The following is a 10140-nucleotide window of genomic DNA, read 5'->3' as shown; positions in this document are numbered from 1 at the left end:
CAAAGTCTCCATCTTGATCAATATCTTGTTGTCCATCCAATTTTAAATTGTTTTGGATGTTATTTGGATTTACTTTTGCTTTGGTATTTATTGTTTGTCTTTTGTTATCGTTCCGACGAGTAGGGAGTGACGATATCGATGTTGGACATGGACAGAACAGGTTACTGAAGAAGGACTCAACAACGAATGCATGCCTCCTTCTTTGATCATACTTATCCTATGGTTTACAAAATTGCATTGAGTTTTATTGGTTACTATATGCATGCTATTTTAATTCTTGTAGCTAGGATGTCGATTGACACATTACCTTGATCCGCTTGTCGCCTATTCAATTGACACCTGAGTAAAATATAGTATTCTGGTAGAGTAGAAATGCTTAGCCATGCTTATTACCCTATAGGTGCTTTGTTGAATGACCTTTGAGTCATTGACACTTGAAACTTATCGCCGAGCTAGGCTGATTGGCCCTTGTTGATCTCCTCTACCCTCTTCTACTCTGGGTGAAACTTACCATCTGAATACTGGCGCGGGCGACAGCTGAATCAAGGATTGAAGGAGCGATTGGCTGCCCTTCACGAGTTGAAGGGGGCAATCAGTCGTCCGTGCCGCTTAAGGCCTAATAAGTCTTGGATTTGAAGATTGTGATAATAGTACAACCACATGCTATATGGGCACTGGCTTGGTCAAGTAAGCTAGTCAGCCTTAGGTGTTGATGTCGTCGTACCGCAGATGGGATAGCTGCCTTGCGGGGAGTATCCTCGGCACAGATGGGGGGACCGATTTGAGGACGTACTCTCAGTTTCGTGTGCCAGACCCGGTGGGCATGTCACATCTTTGGGGGATCTAGTCCAAAGACCTCATCACAATCTCCCTGCCGGTATACCAAATGGTGTACTACGCTAGCGACGGCTAGTGGCAACAAGTCGGGATTGTGTCATGTGGGTAAAGTGTACGACCTCTGCAGAGTGTAAAACTATTCGAATAGCCGTGTCCACGGTCAAGGACAGCACATGAATCTTTCTTGACATACAGGACCTGTCTTGCTTATTCCCTCTTTACCCCTATTCTTGGAACCTATGAAGAGTGTGAGTTGATCGAGGATCCTCACTTTGATGAAAGTTATTCTGGAGATAAAACGCATTCTCATCAAAAACTGCTTTTATCCAACTGCTTTATTTGTCAAACAAAATTAGCTTTATGCAAATGAGCCATACAACCTTCCTTTGAAGCCACATGTAGCTATTAGGTCCTTCCCCGTGGGAGGCATGTTGAGTACGTAAGGTACTCATGGCAATAATTTTGTTGACAACAGAGTTACCTGGAGACGAAGATGATGACTATGACTACTATGGTGATCTGTAGAAGTGAGGTCACGTGGACTACATCGACTGCCTGTGGCTAAGATGGAATCGCTACGCATTGTACTTTCTGTTGTTTATCTGAATGTAATAAATGTCATGAGACATTTCGCTAGGTATGTCTTGTGACAATATATATTACTTGTAGTACCTTTTATGCATTGTGCAATGATATCATTTCACTGTGTTGTCAACAATGATCCTGGGGTTGACAAATATACACAGGAGGGTCTGGAAGTTAATTCCGGGTTCTCACAGCCAGCCAGCTCGCCGATGGAGCAAACTCATGCAAAGGTGGCGGCAGCGGGCGGACGTCGATGTATATGTACTGGAGGTAGCGGTGTCACGCCTCATGCGGTATGCTTGTTGGCAGTATGGACTCAAGATAACGCTGACGAATTGAGGAGAGGCAGGAGGTCTGGAGTGGCGTCAGCTGGCTCTGTGGTGGAGGTGTTTATGCGAGAAGGAGCTGAAACGGAAGGAGAGGCTGCAATTGGAAAGAATGCAAAAAAATATTAACCCACATATTTCATTCCGGAAAAATGCTAATATCGATGGAGCGATGATTTCCGTGGCTAACCCTACCTATCCAAACAACCACTTAGAAAAAGCAAAGATCGATGCATTAGGAAAATTAAGATTTGAAATTGATTGTCATGGAACTAAATTTTATTAATTGGTAACATGCTATCGGTTCCTGCCCGTTTATAACGTGTTTAGTTAGGAAATTTTTTGGAAAGATTAGGAAAGTTTTTATTATGAGGGTAAAAAACTCAATGTGAGGAGATATGATGATGAGATGTGAGACGAAAATAAACCAGACAAAAATAAACTATGGACGCAATCCTATCAACTCAGACATTAGGAGTAGAGATACCTCGCGAGCGCATCCACCCGTCGTTGGTTTAGAGGACCTTGTTTCTCTTTTCTGACGGAGCAGGGGCAGAAGTAAGCATAGCCGCAGAGAAAGGGCAAAACAAAATTAGTGGGGCTCAACTAAGGGCACATATAAGTGTAATAAAAAGCAGATAAAAAGGTTCACCAACATGCCCAATATAAAAAAAACAATACAATCACAAATACTCACATACAATCACTCCTACGACGTACGTACGCACACCCTGCCTGAGCACCTATGAGATATTTAGTTGACACAACATCTTTAAATTAACAAATTCACAAGCACGCTTACAACATGAAATTGATTTCACTGGATCTGCCATGAAACAAATTGATTCAGATGTGCTAGAATGGCCAGGACTTAACTTTGTGCAATTTAAAACAAAATTTATAGTTAAGCTTTGTTAAGGGCACATCATGGTTTTCGTGTAGCCATTTTTGTGTAGGTACGTACCAATTGATTTAAAGCCATTGCAAAACCAAAAACCTTCCAATTTGAAAAATGTGTGCTTAGCTTATCTCACATTAGCGCACACTTAAATGTGGAAAGTGGCAGTGGATAATCTGAAATATCTGATATTCATACATGAGAAATGCCTATTCATATCCTAAACATCCACATCTAAACTAAAATGAGAATGAAAATGAAAGATGTCCGGGTTTAATTTACAAATACAAATATGGTACCTGCCCAACCATGGCGGCCTGCCGATTGCTCAAGATCCCCAAAGTCGTTGGATCCCGCACAAGGGCACAACAAGTTTTAAGTTTTAGTTTATAAAACTTACGATTTTGTCACTTGCAGGTTTGGAAACTTACTTTTGTCAAAATGTATTGAAAATGGATCTCATTTGACTCGTTGCCAGAAACACGAATATGCAAACAAAACTTAACTTGGACTTTTGGTTCAAAAAGTATGAAAGATTAAAAATCGAAGCCAAAACAAAAGGGGGGTTGTGTGTCCTCGCCTCTGCGTGCTACAAACCCTCTCCCATGAACACAACTGATGTCCTCCGCTCAAACTCCTCAAGAGAAAAACTTGGACATTTTAATGCACCATGACACATAAGTGTTGGGGAACGTAGCAGAAATTCAAAATTTTCTACGCATCACCAAGATCAATCTATGGAGAAGTCTACCAACGAGGGAAGGAGAGTGCATCTACATACCCTTGTAGATCGCTACGCGGAAGCGTTCAAGTGAACGGGGTTGATGGAGTCGTACTCGTCGTGATCCAAATCACCGATGATCCTAGTGCCGAACGGACGGCACCTCCGTGTTCAACACACGTACAGCCCGGTGACGTCTCCTATGCCTTGATCCAGCAAGGGGAGAAGGAGAGGTTGGGGAAGACTCCATCCAGCAGCAACACGACGGCGTGGTGGTGGTGGAGGAGCGTGGTACTCCAGCAGGGCTTCACCAAGCACCGCAAGTGACGAGGAGGGAGAGGGGTAGGGCTGCGCCAAGAAGGAGATTGAATCGTGTCTCTGGCAGCCCAAAACCTCAAGTATATATAGGGGGAGGGGAGGGGCTGCGCCCCCACCTAGGTTTCCACCCCTAGGGGTGGCGGCCAGCCCTAGATCCCATCTAGGGGGCGGCCAAGGGGGGAGAGAGGGGGGCGCACCACTAGGTGGGCCTTAGGCCCATCTGAGCTTAGGGTTTGCCCCCTTCCACTCTCCCTTGCGCCTTGGGCCTTGGTGGGGGGCGCACCAGCCCACCTGGGGCTGGTCCCCTCCCACACTTGGCCCATGCGGCCCTCCGAGGCTGGTGGCCCCACGTGGTGGACCACCGGGACCCTCCCGCTGGTCCCGGTACATTACCGATAAAACCCAAAACTTTTCCGGCGACCAAAACAGGACTTCCCATATATAAATTTTTACCTCTGGACCATTCCGGAACTCCTCATGACGTCCGGGATCTCATCCGGGACTTCGAACAACATTCGGTAACCATGTATATCTATTCCCTATAACCCTAGCGTCATCGAACCTTAAGTGTGTAGACCCTACGGGTTCGGAAGTCATGCAGACATGGCCGAGACAACTCTCTGGTCAATAACCAACAGCGGGATCTGGATACCCATGTTGGATCCCACATGCTCCACGATGATCTCATCGGATGAACCACGATGTCAAGGACTTAATCAATCCCGTATACAATTCCCTTTGTCTATCGATACGATACTTGCCTGAGATTCGATCGTCGGTATCCCGATACCTTGTTCAATCTCGTTACTGGCAAGTCTCTTTACTCGTTCCGTAACACATCATCCCGTGATCAACTCCTTGGTCACAGTGTGCACATTATGATGATGTCCTACCGAGTGGGCCCAGAGATACCTCTCCGTTTACACGGAGTGACAAATCCCAGTCTCGATTCGTGCCAACCCAACAGACACTTTCAGAGATACCTGTAGTGTACCTTTATGGCCACCCAGTTACGTTGTGATGCTTGGCACACCCAAAGCACCCCTACGGTATCCGGGAGTTGCACAATCTCATGGTCTAAGGAAATGATACTTGACATTAGAAAAGCTTTAGCATACGAACTACATGATCTTGTGCTAGGCTTAGGATTGGGTCTTGTCCATCACATCATTCTCCTAATGATGTGATCCCGTTATCAACGACATCCAATGTCCATGGTCAGGAAACCGTAACCATCTATTGATCAACGAGCTAGTCAACCAGAGGCTTACTAGGGACATGGTGTTGTCTATGTATCCACACATGTATCTGAGTTTCCTATCAATACAATTCTAGCATGGATAATAAATGATTATCATGAACAAGGAAATATAATAATAACCAATTTATTATTGCCTCTAGGGCATATTTCCAACAATAAGATAGGATGATCTCCACCGTGTGGGCCCAACGACCCACCGGGCCCTTAGATTCGCGCCCTGATCGGGGGCGCTCAACCCACTATGGTTGACGGCCCCCTGTCGCATGCACTATATAAAGAGGTGGGGGCTGGCGGCTCGCCCTACGAGGTACGTCGCAACACCGTAAATCTCACCTAATCCCCTACCGATCTAGGGTTAGTGCAGTGCTGATGGGAAGCACCGCCACCACTTCGCCCACTACTCTCTACCATCACCGGCCACCGTCACCATGGCCGGCACCAGTGGCTCCTCGAGGAAAAGGTAATACCTATCACCACTACTGGAATCCCCATGCCCACTGGATCAACAGATCCTATCAATGGTATCAGCCCAGGTTGGCGTTATGGATTTTTGGTAGCAACAGAAATGCCCTCCCCAAAGAACCCTAGAACAGGGCAAAGAAAAATTCCTCTCCGGAGAAAGTAGAGCCGCCGTTATGGCCGCGCCGTTCCTCTCGATCCGGACGGGCATCGGCAAGCCGAGCCGTCCGGAAGAAGAACCACCGGAGTTAGCCCAAGGGCTCACCAGAAAAGGAGAAGGGGGATTTCTTATCATTTGCCTTCTGGTTTTTCTATTTCTTTTAAATTTCATATTTTATTTATGTTTAGTATGTTTTTTCAATACCTCCACTTATTTAATTGTGTGAGATTTTTAAAATTCAAAAATGTTTCTCTAAAATTCATATGAACTTTTTTCTAAATATGCATGAACCCTTGTTGAGAAATGCACAAAAAATTGTACATATCCATGAACCTTTTTTGAGAAATCACCTCTTGAGTCCTGACCTGTCCTTAGCATAATTAAGGACTGTGCCACTTGCTGCACCTTACTAGTTTTATTACTTGTTACTTGCTACTCCCTCTGTTCCAAAATAGTTGACTCAACTTTGTACTAACTTTATATAAAATTGAGTCATCTATTTCGGAATGGAGGGAGTATAAATTATCTTGCTATCACATTATCTATCGAAACTATGTTACAACACTTGCAGTGAAATCCTTGCCGAAAACTGCCTATCAATTTATTTCGGAAATGTTAACGCCCACACGTGTGGGCGTTTGCATCTCGCCCACACGCGTGGATCCGCGTCCGTTCATGAGCGCACGAATCTTGGCATGTTTCTAGTGCCACATAGGACTGGCCTGGTGTGTGGGCGTTCAGACGGTCGCCCACACGGCCGTTTCACCACACAGAAGGGGCTGGTGTGTGGGCGTTCAGCAGTTCGCCCACACGCCACTTTGCACGCACACACAAGGGCTAGTGTGTGGGCATTTGGCATCTTGCCCACACGCCCTTCTCCTCTCTCATACCCAAGCTGCTAGTTGCCATGTGTTTTTGCACTGCACATGGCAACTGCCCCTAGTGTGCTTTTATAAGCAGGTGGCAACTCTCTTTTTTTACTTGAGTTTGCCATGTGTTTTGCAGGGTACACGGCAACTGCCTAGTGTGCACGTAAGCAGACGGCAACTCTCTTTTACCGAGTTGCCATGTGTTTTTGCATGGTACATGACAACTGCCCCAACGTGCACGTACATGGCAACTGCCCTAACGTGTACGTAAGTAGATGGCAACTCTTCCTTTTTACATGGCAACTGCCCTAGCATGCTTGTGAGCACATGGCAACTCTCTCAACTGCCTAGTGTTACTATGTGGCAACTCCTAAAGTTATGAAATCATGGCAACTACATTAGATCAGACCATACATGGCAACTGCAGTTGAGAAACCATGGCAACTGCAGTTGTCCGACATGGCAACCGTAGTTCAGCGACATGGCAACTGCAGATAAACGAGCATGGACGAGGGTCTGGACCATGGCAACTGCGGGCGCGCGGTGGGCGTCACGTGTCGCGTGTGGGACCAGAAGGGTACGAGGCCTGACATACAGGTGTGTGGGCGTTATCAACTTCGCCCACACGCACGCGTGTGAGAGGGTTCAGGAGGGAAAAAAGATGTGTGTGGGCATTAGTTGTTTTGCCCACAAGTAGGTGTGTGGGCTGGTTGCTGTCCATGCCACACGAGGCGTGTGGCACAACTACCCGATACACCACACGTGTGGCAGTTATCGGGACCCTAAAAAAAGCGCTGGACGGCAATGAAGGCGTGTGGACGAGTTGGCTAAAGCCCACACGTGTGGTCGTTAACATTTCCACACGTGTGGTGTATCGGGTGGTTGTGCCGCACGCCCTGTGTGGCACGGAGACGACCCCGCCCGCACAACCGCGTCCGGGCGCGCGCAGCCACAGACCGCACGTTCGGTGCAGCACGATCGCCCCACACGAGCATGTATGGGCGAGCGAGCACGCGACCCGCACGACTCGTCTCGGCCGTCGCCCCTCCCCGCCTGCGAGCCACACGTCCCATGTGTCACATGCCCTGCGTGTCAGTAACCACGCGTCCCGTCGCGATTGCCATGGTCCGGACCCTCTTTAGTTGCCATGTTGCTGAACTACAGTTGCCATGTTGCTGAACTACAGTTGCCATGTCGAACAACTACAGTTGCCATGGTTTCTCAACTGCAGTTGCCATCTTAGGTCAAGTGCCAGATGTCATTTTTGGGCAACTGCAGTTGTTGCCATGTATGGTCTGATCTACTACAGTTACCATGATTTGAAAAACTTTAGGAATTGCCACCTACTAACACTGGACAGTTGCCATGTAGCACTAAAAAACATGGCAAAAAGCATGTTTCGGGTAAAGAGAGAGTTGCCATCTGCTTACAAGCACGCTAGAGGCAGTTGCCATGTACCCTGCAAAAACACATGGTAACTGATAGCTTTGGTGTGTGGGAGAGGAGACGGGCATGTGGGCGATGGTGGTATCTTTAGGAGTTGCCACCTACTAACACTAGACAGTTGCCATGTAGCGCTACAAACAGACGTGGCAATAATAACATGTTCGGGTGAAAGAGAGTTGCCATCTGTTTACAATCACAAATAGGGCAGTTGCCATGTAACCCTCAAAAGACATGGCAAATGACAACCTGGGTGTGGGAGAGTGGGAGAATGGGCAGTCGCGGGAGATGGGGAACAGAAATGGTGCGTGGCGTGCGGGCGCGACATCAGTTTCATCGCACGCCCCAACTGGCGAACCGTTGACCGCGGAGAGAAAACGGCGTGCGGGCGAACTCCCTCACACGCCACACACACGAGTTGTCCTACGTGGCACACAAATTCAGTCTTTTCATGCTAAGATTCGTGCAAAAAGCGCTGGACGGCAATGAAGGCGTGGGGACGAGTTGGCTAACGCCCACACGTATGGGCGTTAACATTTCCGTTGCTTTTTTAATTTTTGTTTCTTAAAAAAGCCATAACTTTTGAACCAAACATTAAAATTAAGATCCGCTTTCACCACTGAAATCCTCGTGATGTGCTCTTCGAAACAAGATCCCGCATGGATATATTTTGACAAACTTTTTTTAATGCAATTTTATCCCCGTTTTGTGCAACGGGCTAGTTGTTGATGTGCAACTACCTAATAGTTGATGTGCAACTTTTTCTCTATCCATGGATGTGCAGTTTTCAATGACGACACCTCGCCTCAAACTACCCAATATCAAGTGAGATGTGCAACTTCGTCTGCTGCCCCATCCAACTGCTTAGTAGTCGATGTGCAACTTTTCTCCTCTAGTTGGAAGTGCAATTTTTACTATTTGCTACCTCGGTCAACTACCAAGCAGTGGATGTGCAACTTTGGAAACTGTCTCAGCCAACTACCTAACGGTTGATGTGCATGTGTAACTTTCCCCCATACCCGTGTATGTGTAGTTTTCATTGCTAGTAACCCTTCCCACCCACCCCAACTAGTGAGATGTGCATCTTGAGGGTCTCACCTTTAGACAACTTTTCTGCACCCTCATGGTCGATGGATGTGTATTTTTTCACCATTCAACGAATCCATGTCAGTGAGATGTGCAACTTTATCAGTTGCCCTGGCCAACTGCCTAGCAGATTCTGTGCAACTACTTCTATTGCCCCTGCCAACTACTTCCAATGATCGTGTCCAACTGAAAACAACTATGTGTGTAACTAGAACTACTATAGATGCCAACAAAAAATGACCGCCGTGTGTGCAACTTTTCAATGACCGTGTTCAACTAAAAACAACTATGTGTGCAACCAGAACTACTATTGATGTCAACCAAAAATGAACCCCGTGTGTGCAACTTTCTAATGACCGTGTCCAACTGAAAACAATTATGTGTGCAACTAGAACTACTATAGATGCCAACCAAAAATGAACCCCGTGTGTGCAACTTTCCAATGACCGTGTCCAACTGAAAACAACTATGTGTGCAACTAGAACTACTATAGATGCCAATAAAAAAGATCACCGTGTGTGTAACTGAGAACAATTATGTGCGTAATATCTAGAAGTACTATAGATGCCAACAAAAAATGATCGCTGTGTGTGCAACTTTCCAATGATCGTATCCAACTGAGAACAAATATGTGTGCAATTAAAACTACTATAGATGCCAACAAAAATGATCACCGTGTATGTAACTTCCCAATAACCGTGTCCAACCAAAAACAACTATGTGTGCAAAAATGTTTGTAGCTGATTATAACTTTTGAATTGTGACCTCTATGATCATTTTCAACAAAATATGCACACTTCATGCTATCTGAATCATCCAACGACTAGGGATGTTGAGCGGATTAGCTTATTATATGCTAATCAGGTATTAAAGATCCATGTACTGTAGACGGGCTTCTCCGCATCCTTGTATTGAAGGTAGAGAAACTGGTGAGCATGTGCTCCATCATCGCGACTGCACGAGGCACATCCCAGGCACACAATCCTGTTTCTGTAAGAAAGGAACGAGGCCAAATCCGGCAGCGGCTGCTCAAACTCTGTTTACATCAGGAACAGGATAACCTGCCAAACAAGAAGACACAGTAAATTTACCCAGCCGGATAAGCGATGGTGCAGATTCGGCCAGGGAGCAGCGATCCAAGTGTAGCTCCTCGTTCCATCACGACAACATCCGTGGC

The sequence above is a fragment of the Triticum dicoccoides genome, chromosome 6A, assembly GCF_002162155.2.
Source record: "Triticum dicoccoides isolate Atlit2015 ecotype Zavitan chromosome 6A, WEW_v2.0, whole genome shotgun sequence".
Taxonomy (NCBI): Eukaryota; Viridiplantae; Streptophyta; class Magnoliopsida; order Poales; family Poaceae; genus Triticum; species Triticum dicoccoides.
The sequence above is the reverse complement of the archived record's forward strand: the minus strand, read 5'-3'. Positions refer to the sequence as shown.